This window comes from Benincasa hispida, chromosome 11 (genome assembly GCF_027475165.1).
Source record: "Benincasa hispida cultivar pf3 chromosome 11, pf3_genome.v1.1, whole genome shotgun sequence".
In the NCBI taxonomy this organism is placed as follows: Eukaryota; Viridiplantae; Streptophyta; class Magnoliopsida; order Cucurbitales; family Cucurbitaceae; genus Benincasa; species Benincasa hispida.
In genome coordinates, this window is record NC_143488.1 from 33,840,052 (window position 1) to 33,857,112 (window position 17,061).

Sequence of the window (17,061 nt, forward strand, 5' to 3'; positions counted from 1 at the left end):
GCGCAATTAAGATGGGTGCGATAATCAACGCATTATTTAAAATTCGAAATGTGTTGAGGCAATTGTTTTCAAATTCAAACTTTTTGTCTGCCTCTAGTAACGCACTCAACGGTCTTGCTATCTTAAAAAAGTCTTTAACAAATCGTCTGTAGAATTCAGCATGCCCCAAGAAGCTTCGCACTGCCTTCACGTTGGTTGGAGGTGGAAGCTTTTCAATTGCGTAAATCTTTGCTTTATCAACCTCCAACCCTTCTCGAGAGACCTTGTGCCCCAACATTATACCCTCTGTCACCATGAAGTGACATTTTTCCCAGTTGAGCACCAGATTCGTCTCTTCACATCTTTTTAGAATTTTCTCCAGATTGGCCAGGCAGACTTCATAAGTGTTCCCATAAATGGAGAAGTCATCCATAAATATTTCTACTGAGTCCTCGAGATAATCTTAAAAGATCGCCATCATGCACCTCTGGAACGTGCTTGGCGCATTGTATAGGTCGAACGGCATGTGGCGAAAAGCGAATGTCCCATATGGGCAGGTGAATGTGGTCTTGTCTTGGTCTTCAGGAGCCATCATAATCTGTTGTACCTTGCATATCCATCCAAGAAGCAGTAAAAATCATTCCCTGCTAGTCTGTCCAGCATTTGATCAATGAATGGCAAAGGGAAATGATCTTTCTTTGTGGCCACATTCAGTTTGCGGTAGTCCATATATATACGCCATCCAGTGATGGTTTTTTGCGGTATTAATTCATTGTTCTCATTGGGGACTACCGTCATTCCGCCCTCCTTCGGCACACATTGCACGGGGTTGACCCACGTGCTATCTGCAATGGAATAGATGATGCCCGCATCCAGCCATTTGATAATCTTCTTTTTTACGACCTCTTTCATCGCAGGGTTAAGTCTACGTTGATTTTCAATGGTTGCTTTATGGCCATCCTCAAGACGACTGTGGTGCATGCAGTACGCGGGGCTAATTTCTCTGATGTCAATGAGCATCCAGCCGATTGCTCGCATATGCTTCTTGAGAATGCTCATTAACGCATTCTCTTGATCTGCGTTGAGCGTAGAGGAAATTATCACTGGCAGCTTCTCATTCTGCCCCAGGAATGCATACTTCAGATGTGTTGTCAGGGTTTTTAATTCAAGTGTTGGTGGTTCCACGAGGGAAGGTTGTGTTGTTTTTGTTTCTTCTTTCGGCTCTTCTTCTTACGTTGCGATCGATCCCTCTTCTTTGTTTGTTTTTGCTACGATCGCGTTACAGGCAGCTATGGATGCGTTCGCATCCTCTTCTTCACACTCTTCATCAGACTTTTCTTCCTCAATCATATTCAGGTCCTCATCGTCAGAATCTTACAGGTCTACTTCATCCGGGAATTTCATGGCACGAATTATATTAAATTTGAGTTGTTGTCCGTTTATGCTCAAGGTGATTTTTCCCTTGTGCACATCAATCTGAGCATGATTTGTTGATAGGAAAGGTCGCCCTAAATGATGGGCACATCTTTGTCGGCCTCATAGTCCAGGATGATGAAGTCAGCTGGCAAAATAAATTTATCAATTATGATCAGCACGTCCTTCACCTTACCCTCTGGATGAACCAGAGATCTATCGGCCAATTGGAGGGTCACAGATGTGGGCACAAGTTGCCCCACATTTAGTTGTCGAAAGATTGATGGCAGCATTAAATTTATGTTGGCCCCCAAGTTACACAGGGCTTGCCCAGTATAGAGTCCTCCTATGAAGCAAGAAATAGTAAAGCTCCCAGGATCGCTTATCTTCTGTGGAATAATAGATTTGGAACTTTGCATTAGTGCCACCGTGGAAAATTTTCCAGTGCCTCTTTTCTTGGTTACCATGTCCTTCAGAAACTTGGCATTGGCAGACATTTCCTCAATCGCTTCACTGAAGGGAATGTTAACATGTAATTGCTTTAACATAGATGAGAAGCATTGGTACTATACCTCTTCGTTTTTTTTTTCTTCTTTAGCCTCTGAGGGAAAGGTGGTAACTGGACTTTCACGGTTCCCGTTTCATTTGACTTTGAGGTCGACACAACCTCAGGTTCTACTGCTTCATTTTCTTCTTCTTCTTCTTGCATTGCTGCAATCTCAGGTTTAGTTGCAATGAAGGTTGGTCTGCTCTACTCTTTCTTTTCTCCCTCCACAGTCTTTCCACTGCGCAATGTCACAACCTGACATTGCTTCTTACCTGAACCCCCTAGGTTGCATGGAAGCTCAGTTGAACTTGGCAGCGCCCCTTGCGGTCTGCTTTTAAGCTCATTCGCATTCTGGCCCATCTGAAATTCAAGGTTGTAGATGGACGTAGCCTGACTTTGAAGCACCATCTCATTTTTCTCTATATATTGCTTCAATAGGCTTTCTAGGGAAGAAGATTGCGGTGGTTGTTGTGAGCTACTTGCTTGGTTACTCTATTGAACATTACTGCATTGAAAGAACCCTGGTGGCCCTTCTTTTTGTGCCACAGATTGGAAACCTTGTTGTTGGTTCTTCTAAGAAAAGTTTGGGTGGTTTTTCCACTCAGGGTTGTAGGTGTTGGAAAAAGGGTTGTTCTTCACAAAATATACAGATTGTGGGTTTTGTGGATAATCTTCCATCGCATGCCCATCACCGCAAGTTGTGCACCTTGCGGTGTTTTAACTTATTGCATTGATTTGCCTACCTTAAGGTGTTGGACTGCTGATCGTCATTCCTTGAATCGAATTCATCATTGCGGTCATTTGGTTTTGTAAGGAAACAATAGCATCGTTATTTGTATCCGAATCTTTGAGTCTTAATCTCTAGTCGCTCTCCCTTCAGTCTTCATGATTCTTGGAGATGCGATCCAGGATATTCTTCACCTCATCATAAGTCTTGTCAAGCAAACCACCAGCTGTTGCCGCATTGACAGCGGTCTGGGAAGCAAGATTCAAACCGTGGTAGAAGATTTCCTTTAAAGGCAATCTAGTAGCCCATTATGTGGACAATCTCGAACCAACCTCTTAAACCTTGCCCAAGCATCACTGAGTGATTCGTCCATATCTTGTTTAAAATTTGTGATAAGCTTTCTTCGTCTGGCATTTTCTATAGGTGGGAAATACTTCTTCATGAACTTCTCCACCACCTGCTCCTAAGAAGTGATCTCTCCTGGTTCGAGCGAATAAGACCATTTCCTCGCCCGATCATAGAGAGAAAATGGAAACAATGTTAGTCAAACCTCCTCAGCAGAGATGTTCGGGAACACAAAAGTATTGTAGATTTCAATAAAACTTCGGAGGTGGGCATGCAGATCCTCGCCACGCCTTCCTCCAAATTGACCTGCAGCCTAGATCATCTGCAGCATCACCGATTTCATTCCAAATCTACTTCCATCAAAGGCAGGCCTCATGATTCCCAAAGAGAAATCATAGAGGTTTGGCGGTGCATAGTCCCTGATGGGCCTATTGCGATCGTTGGCCAAAATAATTGGATTTGCGATGATATTGTTGTTATTTGGTGCTTCATTCCTAAGCTACTCCGCCATCTTTTCTTTATCGGATTGCGGTTGCTGATGGCAGTCTCTCAATCTTCTCCTAAAGGTCCTCTCAATCTTCGGGTCATAATTCGCCAGAGATTGAGAGTCCTGCAAAGAAATTAAAAAAAAAAAAGAAAAAAACTACCGTTAACAAACTATTTTGCCGAAGTCCCCGGCAACGGTGCCAAAAACTTGCTGCGTTATTTTATTAAGTGGAAATATGGATGATATGCGTTGATGGAATTGCGTTGTGCACTCAAGTTTTCCCAGTAGAATCCAAGTGTAAATTCTCCTGAGTTTCCTAGTAAGTCAAGGGTCGATCACAGGGACTTGTGAAAATAGTTTGCATTGATAGTTTTTAAATGAAAACTTTGCGGTAGTCGGTAAATAAATAAGTTGTTGGTTGGTTTGGTTGTATTGATAAAAAGAAATAAATAAATGCGGCGGATTTGAGAAACAAAGTTGTGTTGGTAAATGCAAAGAGTATGTGATGAACGGGTTGAGAAGATCTTTTAACTAGCATTGCGTGGGAATGCATCAGACTATGCGACCATATTACTACCATGCACAGCAAGTCATTTTCCAATGTAAATACAATGCTCCTAATTCTAGGACGCAAGTGTTGCATGCAAAATGTCCATAGAGCTTATTCCCAAGTCTCTACTCTTGTCCTATGCGTTGATGCAAAATGCATGAAAGCAAGGTGACCGCATACAATTGTATCTTATTACTAAGATGCATGCGATGCATTGATAACAAATAATGCTCATCTCTAAGCGTCTACCTCTCGTTTATGTGTTCTAATCTAGTTCTTCCAAACCTAGATTCTGACCTGACCTTCCCAAGTCTAGATCTCGTCCTTAGGCTACCGTCCCGAGTATCCCTAATAGATAAATGAAGCATACATAAACAAGATAATCACAAAGAATAAAGATTCCCTCGTTGTGCTTGCTAAATGCTTCTCAACCCATTCAACTAACTTAGCTACTCATGCGTGAATCACAAAGAGTGAACAGATATAGAGAAAGAAATTCCATTCTTGTATATAAGTTAAGTACAAAATGCTAATGGAAGTTAAGGTAGAGAGCCTGGTAGCAATTCTTTGCAAGCCGAGGCTTTTTACACTGCAATCTCTATTCTAAACTAAAGATATTCCTGCTTCCATAGGAGTCGGCCCTCTCTCTGCCTTAATAGCTTTCGGTGCTCTCCCAAGCTTGTCGGAACGATCTACCGGCACAACTTCTTCCTCGCGTTAAAAAGGTGAAAGAAAACTATGGATAGAGGCGTGAACTAAAAATGGTGGAGTAATCGACTGCTTAACCCTTTCTCTGAACAATGCACTTGGTATTTATAGAGCTTCCATGGTGAAAGGTGGCTTCTCTCTCCTGGTTGTACAGATGGGACAGCTTTAATTCCTGAATGACGCGCCGGCTAATTATCATCGATTAAGTCTAAATGTACTTCGTGACCGTTATCAACTGTCAACTTAATGTGGATCCGACTGTCATCAGCTTTCTATCCCATCACTCTTAATTGTTCTTTCACTAGATGTGCCCAACATGTTGCGCTGACCAAGTTGCGGCGATTCTTTTCGGGCGAATATTTGCGAGTGCGATTAATGCAAAGTCTTGTAGTGAAATTGCGCTCAACCAATGAATTCCTATGATTGCATTCTCTGCAATGCGTTAACGCATATTCTGCACAAAAAAATACAAAAATCAATAGTTCCAATGTGCTGACACACACGACTGCAATATTATAGATTTTATGCTTTATAGACGCAATTTATCATTTTTCATCAATGCCATCCGTCATTGTTTAATAACTTAGCACTATGATAACATGTATTTCTGCCGCTTATCAAGTGGATAAAGCAAAAATCGAAGCAATTGAAAAACTTTCACCTCCAACAAGCGTGAAGGCTATACGAAGTTTCTTAGGGCACACTGGATTCTACAGATGCTTTGTCAAAGACTTCTCGAAAATAGTGCAACCACTGAGTGTGTTGTTGGAGGTTGACAGAAAATTTCATTTTGATGATAATTGCCTCAACGCATTCAGAATTTTGAAGAATGCGCTGATTACCGCACCCGTGTTAATTACACCTGACTGGACACTTTCTTTTGAAATAATGTGCGATGCAAGCGGGTATGCGATGGGAGCAGCTTTGACACAAAAGAGAAAAACAATCTTACATCCCATCGCATATGCGAGTAAGACGTTAAATCCTGCTCAGACCAATTATACCACCATAGAGAAAGAGCTTCTTGCGGTAATTTTTGCATTGAAAAAATTTCGAGCATATCTGGAACGAAGGTACTCATCCATACGGATCATTAAGCGATAAAGTACTTAATGACAAAAAAAGACACAAAGCCGAGGTTAATCAGATGGGTTCTCCTCCTTCAAGAATTTGACATAAAAATAATTGATCGAAAAGGGATGGAGAACCAAGTTACGGATCACTTGTCTAGATTGAAAAACCCTGAAATTGACTGCAATGAATCAGAGGTGAGTGTGGTGTTCCCGGATGAGCAATTGTTCCATATTGAAGAATTGCCTTGGTATGCTGACATAGTTAACTATCTGGTTTGTGAGCAATTTCCTGAAGATTATACCTACCACCAATAGAGGAAGCTCAAACATGAATGCAGATATTATTACTAGGATGAGCCGAATCTGTACAAAGGGGGGCAGACCAGATTCTGCAACTATGCGTACCAAATGCTGCTCAACAACACATATTATCGCAATGTCACGACTCACCATATGGTGGGCATTTTGGAGGACAGCGCATCGTAGCTAAGGTTTTACAGAGTGGATTCTTTTGGCCAACATTGTTTAAGGATGCAACTGACTATGCCAGGAAGTGTGATCGGTGCCAACGCACAAGTAACATTTCATGGAAACATGCAATGCCGATGAACATCCTCTTGGAGCTCGAGTTATTCGACGTGTAGGGTATTTTTTTCATGGGACCATTCCCTCCATCGAATGGTAAACATTATATTTTATTAGTCGTTGATTATATACCCAAGTGGGTAGAGGCAGTGGCATGCGCTGCAAGCGATGCGGCGGTAGTCTCGCAATTCCTGAAGAAAAACATTTTCACTCGTTTTGGCACCCCACGTGCCATAATAAGTGAAGAGGGGTCTCACTTTGTCAATCATACTGTTAAGGAGCTACTGCGCAAATACAACATTCTCCATAAAGTGGCGACCGCATACCATCCGTAGACAAATGGTCAGGCCAAGGTGTCCAATCGAGAGATTAAGCTGATACTCGAGAAGGTAGTAAGGCCTTCACGAATAGATTGGGCAACAAAGCTCGACGATGCGTTGTGGGCATATCGAACTGCATTTAAAACACCCATAGGTATGTCCCCATATGCGTTGGTATTTGGTAAGGCATGTCATTTACCTTTGAAGCTGGAATATAAGGCACTATGGGTGGTAAAGAAGCTAAACTTTGGTTTGAAGAAAGTAGGGGAAGCGCAAAAAATGCAACTGGTCGAGCTAGAAAAATGGAGGATTAACGTATATGAGAATGTAAAGATTTACAAGGAGCACACCAAACGCTGGCACGACAAACCCATATGCGGTAAAAACCTCTAAGTCGGGCAGAGGGTCCTACTATTCAACTCACGACTACGACTCTTCCCAGGAAAATTAAAATTGCACTGGTTCGGACCCTTCATCATTAAAGAGATATTCCAACATGGTGCGATGGAGCTTATCACTGAGGATGGAAGCCGTACATTTAAGGTTAATGAACAGCGAGTTAAGGCATATTGTGGGGGTGATTTTCAACCAGAAAATACCTCTGTGGATCTGAAAAACCTGGAATATCCTTTGTTTGGTTCTTGAACTCTCATTCCTTTGACACTTTAATCATCATTTATCTATCTGCATTTTACTTATTACTACTTCATCTAAAAAAATGTTGCGAAAAAAATGTTGTTTTGTTTAAAATTATTTGACCCTCTCACTGTTTTTAGTGCAACGATCGAGGCACAGGATTGCGGAGGTGTTACACGAAGAAGCAACTCATCTTACTCCGTCACTGCAATTCAAAGAAGATAGATCGCCGCAAAGAATGATGCATCAATACATAATGCGGGCGACAGCCCAAATTTAGGGGTTATATTCTTCCTTCACTTTATTTCAAATTTTGCGCTATTACATCGCATTTTAGTTTTAAAAGTTTTATCATCTCATCCTCTTTGATTACCACAATCATTTAATATTGATAAATTTAGTAAGTTACCGCATGTTGTCTCTTTGCCAATTATGATTTCAATGATGAAAAATATGCTTCTATTTCTTTCATATATACTAAAGACTTAACTTTAAGATAGTCACCTCATGAAATATTTCTAGAAGTTAGGGGTTTGCTAGCTTTCTTTCAAACTCTCTTTACGAAGCCTTCTAAGAACATTGCATGACTTATTTCATCTTTTGGCAATGAGGACATTGCCGCATTTTAAATTTGGGGGTGAAGTATTTATTTTCGACCTTGTTATTTTGATTAAAAAAAAAAAGAAGAAGAAGAAGAAGAAAAGAGGAAAATAACAACTCCACTGTCAACGCAATGGGAACCCATGTTGATAAGAGTTAAGTTGTGAAGGGCACTTACTCGTAGATGGATGTCCGCATGACACACGTGGGGGCAAGCCAAAACGAAAGTAAGTCAATAGGATTGACACATAAATAAATGACCGCAACTCTGCTGCCAAGTAGGTATGAGTTTAGTCTGAGAAAGAGCGCATTGCTCATAGTTGGATGTCCGCATGACCCACATGGGGGCAAGCCAAAACGAAGGCAAGGCACTTGGATCAGGGCAAGGTCAGAAAAAAAATAATAACGTCAAGAAATATGCAAGGATAAAATCATTTAACACCCCGGTGGAAAAGACTTTTTTAAATAAATCATGCAATGTTCCGGAATTTAGTAAAGTCCTTTTGAAGATTAAGTTTGAAATTCCTCGGTCTTAGAAATATTTTAAGTGGAGACTTGAATAGGACTTAAGGAGACTTTAGTATATAGGATGTGAACAAAGTATCCTTGAGAAATCTAGGAAAAGAACATTGTGGTCGACTTGCTAAAGGAAATCTTTAGCTTATGCTTGAGGACAAGCATTGTTTAAATTTGGGGGTGTGATAACGGGTAGAAATGCACGTTATCATAGTGCTAAGTTCTTAAACAAATCCTGGCTTGCATTGATAAAATATGTTAAATGGCATCCAAAAAGCATCAAATTCATAATATTATGGTCGCATGCGTTCATCGCATAGAAACAGTTGATTTTTGTGTTTTTATGCAGAATATGCATTGACGCAAGGTGGAAACTACGATCATAGGAAATCATTGATCGAGCGCAACATTACTGCAAGACTTTGCGGTGATTGTGTTCGCAAACATTTGCTTAAGAAGGATTGCCGCAACTTGGTCGGTGCAACTTGGTGGACGCATTTGGGTGAAAGGCATAATTAATCACGATGGGACAGAAAGCTGATGGCGGTCGAATCTGAATTAAGCTGATAAGCACCTAACGGTAACAAGTACATTCAGCTTTTCAGTGACAAATATTCGGCACATCAGTCAGGGAATTAAAACCATCCCATTTGTGCAATCATGAGAGAGAAGCTGCCTTCACCCCGAAGCTCTATAAATACCAAAGGCATCCTTCAGGAAAAGGGTTCCACGAGTTAACCAGTTCACCATCTCACAAGTTCTATTCATAGTTTAGCCTTGTTCTTAAATTTTCTTTTGCTTTAAGGCAGACGCGGGAGAAGAAGGTTATGTCGACAGATCGTTCCCGTAAGCTTGAGAGAGTGTCGGAAGCTTCAAGAACAGAGAGAGGGTCGACTCCTGCAGAAGCAGGAATATCTTTTGAACCGAGTTGAGATTGACAGTGTAAAAGCCTCGTTCAGCAAGGAATTTCTACCATGCTCTTTACCTTTATCTTCCATTGTTATTTTCTACTCAAACTCATTTATAAAAATGGAATTTTCTTCTCTATATCTATTCAGTCTGTGTTATTTGCGCATGAGTAGCTAAATCTGTTGACTGGGTTGAGAAGCATTTAGCTAGCATAACTGGGAATCTTCATTCTATGCGATTATCTTGTATTATGTATGCTTCATTCGTCCATTAGAGATACTCGGGAGGGTAGTCTAAGGATAGGATCTAGGCTTGGGAAAGTCAGGTTAGAATCCAGGCTCGGGAGAGTCAGATTAGAACACATAATCAAGAGATAGGAGCTTAGGAATAAGCATTGTTTGCTATTAACGCATCGCATGCATCCTAGAGATAGGATATGATTGTGTGTGGTCACCTTGCCTTTATGCATCTTGCATCATCACATATGACAAGAGTAGAGACTTAGGAGTAAACTCTATGGACACTTTTGCATTCAACACATGCGTCCTAGACTTAGGAGCATCGCATTTGCATTGGAAAATGACTTGCTGTGCATGGTTGTAGCATGATCGCACAGTCTGACGCATTCCCAAGTAACACTAGCTAAAGACCTTCTCAACCCATTTATCTGCATACTCAGTGCATTTATCACGCAATCCGACTTTTCTCAAATCTGTCGCATTTGTTTATTTTACATTATCGCAATCAACAACAACCAACAATTAATTGAGTTACCGGTTACCGCAAAGTTTTCTAAAAATTACAATCGCAACCTTTCACAAGTCCCCGAGTTCGACCCTGGACTTATTAGAAACTCAATGGGGTTTACACTTAGATTCCACTGAGAAAACTTGAGTGCTCAATGCATTTTTCACCATCGCATTTCATCCATAATTTCACTTCATAAAATAACGCATCACTCTCCCACTTCTATTCTAGTACATTTAATGGTTGTAACAAACCCGCTAACTTCTGCCTTCGGGCCTTCACCTATTGACAGACTAAACATTTGCTCATATAATCAGCTATCTCCCCGTTCATATTGGACCACCAATAATACTACTTCAAATATTGATACATCTTAGTACTGGTAGAATGTATCAAGAATGGGGAGTTATGAGCTTCTGCAACAATTCGCTCTTAAGGTCATTATCTGCATGTACGCATAACCATCCCTGATATAGAAGACCTTGATCCAAGGACCCTGAAAATTCACTGTCTTGACCTAACTCCACCAGACGAAATGTTTGAACAAGGTATGAATCGCCCTGCTACGCATCAATGATTCTTTGCCTCGATTGAATCGTCAATTGTGCTAGTTACGAGGTGACTTCTCCCACTACAACTGCAATTTCCGCACGTTCTAACTCATTACATAGCTGGACGTGTTTGGTGATCAAGGCAGCCAAATGAGCTGTCTTTCTACTAAGAGCATCGAGCACCACATTCGCCATGTCTAGATGGTATAGAATCTCACAATCGTAATCCTTCACTAACTCGAGCCACCTGCGTTGTCTCATGTTTAACTCCTTCTAGGTGAAGAAGTATTTCAAACTCTTATGGTCGATGAAAATCTGAATATTTTCCCCATACAAATAGTGCCTCTAGATTTTCAGGGCAAAAACCATTGTTGCTAGTTCTAAGTCATGAGTAGGATAGCTTCGCTCATGGTTTTTCAACTGGTGGGAGGCAGGCAATCACTTTACCATGTTACATAAACACACAACCCAACCCCTTCTTAGAAGCATCACTGTAACTCACAAAACTTCTGAAGCCATCTGGTAGTGTAAGAATCAATGTAGAAACAAACTTCTGCTTTAGGTTCTGAAAACTATCTTCACAAGCTTTGCTCTAAACAAACGGAGCTCCCCTCCTAGACAATTGAGTTAGAAGAGTGGCTATGCGGAAGAAATTTTCTACAAACTGACGATAATAACAGCCAACCCTAGGAAACTATGCACCTCACTAACTGTTGTGGGGTGGGCTAACTCGTAACCGCCTCAATTTTTGCTAGGTCCACAAAAACCTCATCCTTCAACACCACGTGCCTAAGAAAGAACACCTTACGAAGCCAGAATTCATACTTCGAGAATTTAGCATATAACTTATTCTCCATCAAAGTTCCTAGATCTTTCTGAAGATGCTCTCGTGCTCTACTTCTATCTTGGAATAGACCAAGATGTCATCGATGAAAACAATTACAAAGGTGTCAAGAAAATCCCCAAACACCCTATTCGTCAGGTACATGAACACTGCTGGAACATTGTGTTAGATTTTATGTCCTAAAACTCGTAGTTTGTAATATCATATTCTTGTTCAATAAAGTTGTTATTGAAAATCTTTAGTAAATTTAAATTCTATATTCATGAATCCAATAAACTAAGGTTTCAAGGCTATTAAGTTTAAATTTGAACTTTATGTAGTGACATAAATGTAGATCAAGTTCAAATATATATAGCCAAAATGGTCTATAGTATATGAATAAGGTTGGGTGCCTTATTCTTGGGACACTATGGTTACGGCCCATTTTGTAGTACAAATGATGTGATCCTAAATCGCATGTGGAGACATGAAAATGGGGGCATCCTATGTAAAAAGTTTACATAAGACTGAACCATGAAATAGTCACTTTTTACGTTCTAAATGTTGTTTAATGTATAAAACTGACTATTTTGTTAATTGATGACCTAGGTAACTTAATCTTAATCTTGAGCTAACTATGAACTCGTGTTCACTCGAAATTATCCTTAGATCTGCATAGGTGAGGGCAACTCATTATCGCTGGCCCAATAAGCCTCCCATTTCAGGGGTAAGATCAAGTGGATAGCTGGGAACATAGGGTGCAAGACGGAATTCACTCCTACCCGTTATAGGGATAGTGGATAGGTTGTTCCCTTTAGTACTGAATCCAGGTCTTGAACAAGGGGCCCCACCCTCTCATTGTCCCGAGAGGGCTTCGGTTTATAGGTTGAACCTTAAACCAATTGTTCATTAAAGAATCAGTGAAACTTAAGGAATAAGATGTAGTCTCGGGAGTAAAACGGTGTTTATGACCCAGCCAAGATTACAAACAACTTGTGAAGGATTAGCTTAGTAATCATGGTTATATCAAATGGACACAAATATATCTATAGTGAGGGGAGTGCAACTACGGGACTATAGTGGAATGACCCGTTTGTTAACGAATGTTGATTAACTCCGTGTAAAAAGTTTAGCCAGCTAATCTCGGATCGTTGGAGCCCATGATCTATAGGTTCATTAGGTTCCCCTACTAGCTCATATGGAATAAACTTAGAACAGTATGATAGAATAATTAGAATTGTTCGAATTAGGTGAAGAGAGAGAAACCCACAAGTATATGTGATATAGTGGTCGATTTTTCAATTTAGAGATATAGCTTTAATATTTAAATGTGATTTAAATATCAAGAATATGAATAGGTTCATATTCGAAAGCTCGAAAATAATGGAAATAGTCAAAGATGTAAAAAGTCAAAGAGTTGACTTTTGACTTTGAAAAGTCAAACTTTAACCGACCTTATATTCAAATTGATTTGAATTTCAAGAAAATGAATGCGGATTCATGCTCGGGAGGTCAAAATTAGTCAACACGGAAAAAATCATAAAAAGTCAAAATGTTGACTTTTTGGTCAAAGTTTGACTTTGACAAATGACTTTTTTGCCCTTTAACTAAAGTTAGTGGAAAAATCCAAACTTTTGTTGGATAATTCCACTAAAAAAATAGTGGGCTAGGTGTTGGCTTATAGTGGAGACATTAAGCCCACTAAGATAGTGGATTCTAGGTGTTGGATTTTTATGAATTTATGTCATGCAATTTTACATGACCCTTTTTTTATAAATATGGGCTTTTCATTTTGGATTAAAGACTTTTTGACATTTTGCAAAAATCAGTTTTTAAAAATTGGGCTAAAAAAAATCGAAAACCCAACCCAAAATTCATTATACTATTTCCATCTCTTTCTCTCTCTTGGGTTCTTCATCTATCAGGTCCCACAACCCGATTCTGAGTCTAGAGGATAGTAGGTCAGCTCTAGTAGTTGTCCGGTTCGTGTTCGAGCAGAGATAGACGAGTTTCAAGAGCTTCAAAGGTAATGTTTCTAAAAAAAAACCCTAATTAACTAATTTAGGGTTGTATGTTTAATTTATGAAATTAGAGTAAAATTGATTCTCATTTCTGCTGTGCATACCTATTTTTCCATCACATTGGTCAAACCAAACAACATTACAATGAACTCGTAATGTCTATATCTAGAATGGAATGTAGTCTTAGGGGTATCACTATCCTTTATCCTCAGTTGGTGGTAACCTGACTGGAGATCAATTTTGGAGAATATAGTAGCTCCCTATAATTGATCAAACAGATCATCAATTTTGGGGAGTGAATACTTATTCTTGATGGTTACTTTATTCAACTCTCTATAGTCTATGCATAATGAAGGAACTCTAAATCTAGAGAACCAGTGAGTGGAAGCAAATCGTTCTAAACTCCATTGTGAAAGAACTCAAACATTTACAATCATACAGAAGAGATTATGCACCAATCAATAAATTACAGCATGCTTCAAAACTAAATACAAGGGATCGAGTGACAATACCTTTGAAGAACTCTTTCTTCACGTATTTCCCTCGATTTGTCACCAACACGTCCAAACAACACGAATGCAACGATCAACTGGAAGATCCTTGATCACCAGCGAGTAAAACTCGATCCTCGATCCTTGAACAGACCAAGACACCACCACAAGATTACCTTGGTATTCTCGATGTGAAAATCCAGGAGTTGTGGGCTCTTTAGTCAAGTCACGATGAAAATATTTACGATGGTCTTATTATTATTATTATTTTAATTTATGATCACAATTTAGTAATTTTTTTATTTCTAGAACTTAAATTTATCCTTTCCAATTTCTTATAATTCTTTGCATCAAGTAAGCTGAATGGTCCACTAAAATGATTCCTTCCGATATGGGAAATCCCCAATTACATTCTCTCTATTCACTCTCTTAACAATATAAATAAAATCCCTGTTGACGATCGAGTATGCGATGAACAATCGTATAGAGGAAGAAGTTTATCATATAGACTTGATACTCAATTGTGTAGAAACGAGTACTATTGTATCGTAAACTCGACGGTTGATCGTTTAAGCTCAATAAAACTATCGTGTAGTAATACTCCTTTTACTCGATAGTGAAATTTGTGAGATGATTCCACTGAATGACAACCGACTCATTTGAAAAACTATTTTTTTCTTTTTATCTCACAGTTACCATAAAACTGTGAATAACCACCCACTTAAGTCGGTTATTGAGAAAAAGAAATATTAATTATCACATAATTAATAAATTATAAATAAATATAAGAACTAACTTATCATATTATATTTATAATCTATAGTTTTAATATTGCATCATATGCAACATATAAACTACAATTCTTTTTCTATTTTATGGCATTTAATATAAATCATATTTATATTAATTCCTCCAATCAAATGATGTATCAAATGCATCAAATCAATTATATCATATATAATTTAATTAATTTAATTATATCATATATAATCAAATTCCCTCTTGTTAATTTGAACACTTCAAACTAACCCAAAATCTGATTCTCAACTTTGAATCCATTGAGCTACCAAGGGAACCTTATAGACCTGTAACTTGAAGCTTCAACGATACGTGAATAACTAACTAAACTCTTTAATCATGATATCCAATAACTAACTAAACTCTTTAATCATGATATCCACCATTCGTTAACTATTGGGCACTCCACTAAAGAACGACAGTTGCACTCTTCACACTACAAATATATTTCTATGTCCATATAACCAATCAACAGTACAATGACCCTTCACAAATCGCTCGTAAGTACAGTTGGGCCAATTTATCGTTTTGCCCTTGCAGTTATATCTAACTCCTTAAATACCACTGATTCCTCTAATGAACAATAAGTCATAGTCCCACTATGGATGAGTCCTCTCTTCCCAAGAGAGGGTGTGGCCACTATGTTCAAAACTTGGAATCAGTCCTTAAAGCAGCAATTTATCTACTTACCCCTGCATCCGAGAAGGAGTGAATTCCGTCTTGTGTAGTTGAGTACCCAGCTCCACAATCAGACGAATCACCAAAATGTTAGGCTTGTTAAGTTAGAAATCTGGCCACTCTTACCCATACAAATCAAAGGTCCGCCTTCATGAGCAGGAGTTCCCAACTCACTCAGGATTCAAGTCATATCACCTATGATCATCCTAGTGAAATGTAAGTCTCTATTATCAACGGTGTTATATAAAAAGACTAATCATTTCATGGTCTGGTCTTATACAAACTCTTTGTATAGGATACTCCCGCTCGCATGTCTCCACATGAATTATCAAGATCATATCATTTGTAGCACTTTACAACACTTGTAACACCTATAAAGCAGGCTGTATCCGTAGTGTCACCAGGATAAGGTACCCAACCTTATCCATCTACTACAGACCATTTAGGTTATTATTTAAACAAGATCCATCTATATGTCTCTACATACTTGTTTAAATTTACATAAAATAACCACAGATCTTAATTTATTGGATTGAGTAAATGCTTATAAAATAACACTTATTTTATTAATATCAATATGTTTATACAGAGTTTACAAACTACGAGATTACAAGGAGATTTAGGACACCATTCCCAACACATAGGCATAACGAGCCATCCTTTTTCTTCATGAACAACAACGGCGCACCCTAGGGTGACACACTTGGATGTATGAAACCTTTGTCAAGCAGCTCTTGCAATTGGATCTTAAGCTCTTTTAGTTTTGCTGGAACCATTCTATAAGGAGTTTAGAGATCAGGATAGTGCCTGGTTCTAACTCAATGGTGAAATCTATTTCCTTGTATGGCGGTAATCTTGAGAGATCCTTCGAAAAAACATCAAGATACTCCCTTACAACTGGCTCAGACAACAAGATGACCTCAAGGTCTCTAACATCAACCACACTAGCTAGTAAGCCCCAAGCACCTTGACTAACCATCTTCCTAGCTTCCAAAGTTGAGACCACTCTATGCAAAACTCCAAATTTAGCTCTTCTGAACTTAAAACTAACTTCTGCAGGTAGACTAAACACCACTTCCTTGCGAAAAAAAAAAAATCTATGATGGCGTGGTTGATAGCCAGCAAATCCATGCCTAGAATAACATCGAAATCTGCCATATCTAGGACTAACAAAGTCACATCTAACATGTGCTCTGCTATTACAAGCTGACATACTTTTACTCTCTGTGTCACATGAATAACATCTCCAGAAGTAGAAACTGACAATACATAATGCATCAGTTCTAATGCAATATTAGCATGCTTCACAAACAAAGACAATATGAATGAATTCGTCGAACCCGAGTCAAATAATACATAAGCACAATGCCCCAAAATGGGAAGTGTACCTTGTTGGGAATGTCCTAAAACTCGCAGCTTGTAAACATTAAACATATTTTATTCACAATAAAGTAATTATTGAAATTTCTTTCGATAAAGGCATCATTGAATAGCATTCTTTTATAAATCCGATAAACTAACCCATGGCTATAATCTGAATACTTAAAATTTATGTAG

The 17,061-nt window shown here is 39.0% G+C and overlaps 1 non-coding gene across 1 annotated transcript; it reads left to right on the forward strand.

The window, feature by feature from the left end:
* Positions 1-2,968: 2,968 nt before the first annotated feature.
* Positions 2,969-3,075, forward strand: LOC120092242 (small nucleolar RNA R71). Its single transcript, XR_005485953.1, has one exon. It is a non-coding gene; the product is annotated as a small nucleolar RNA R71 (small nucleolar RNA).
* Positions 3,076-17,061: the final 13,986 nt, after the last annotated feature.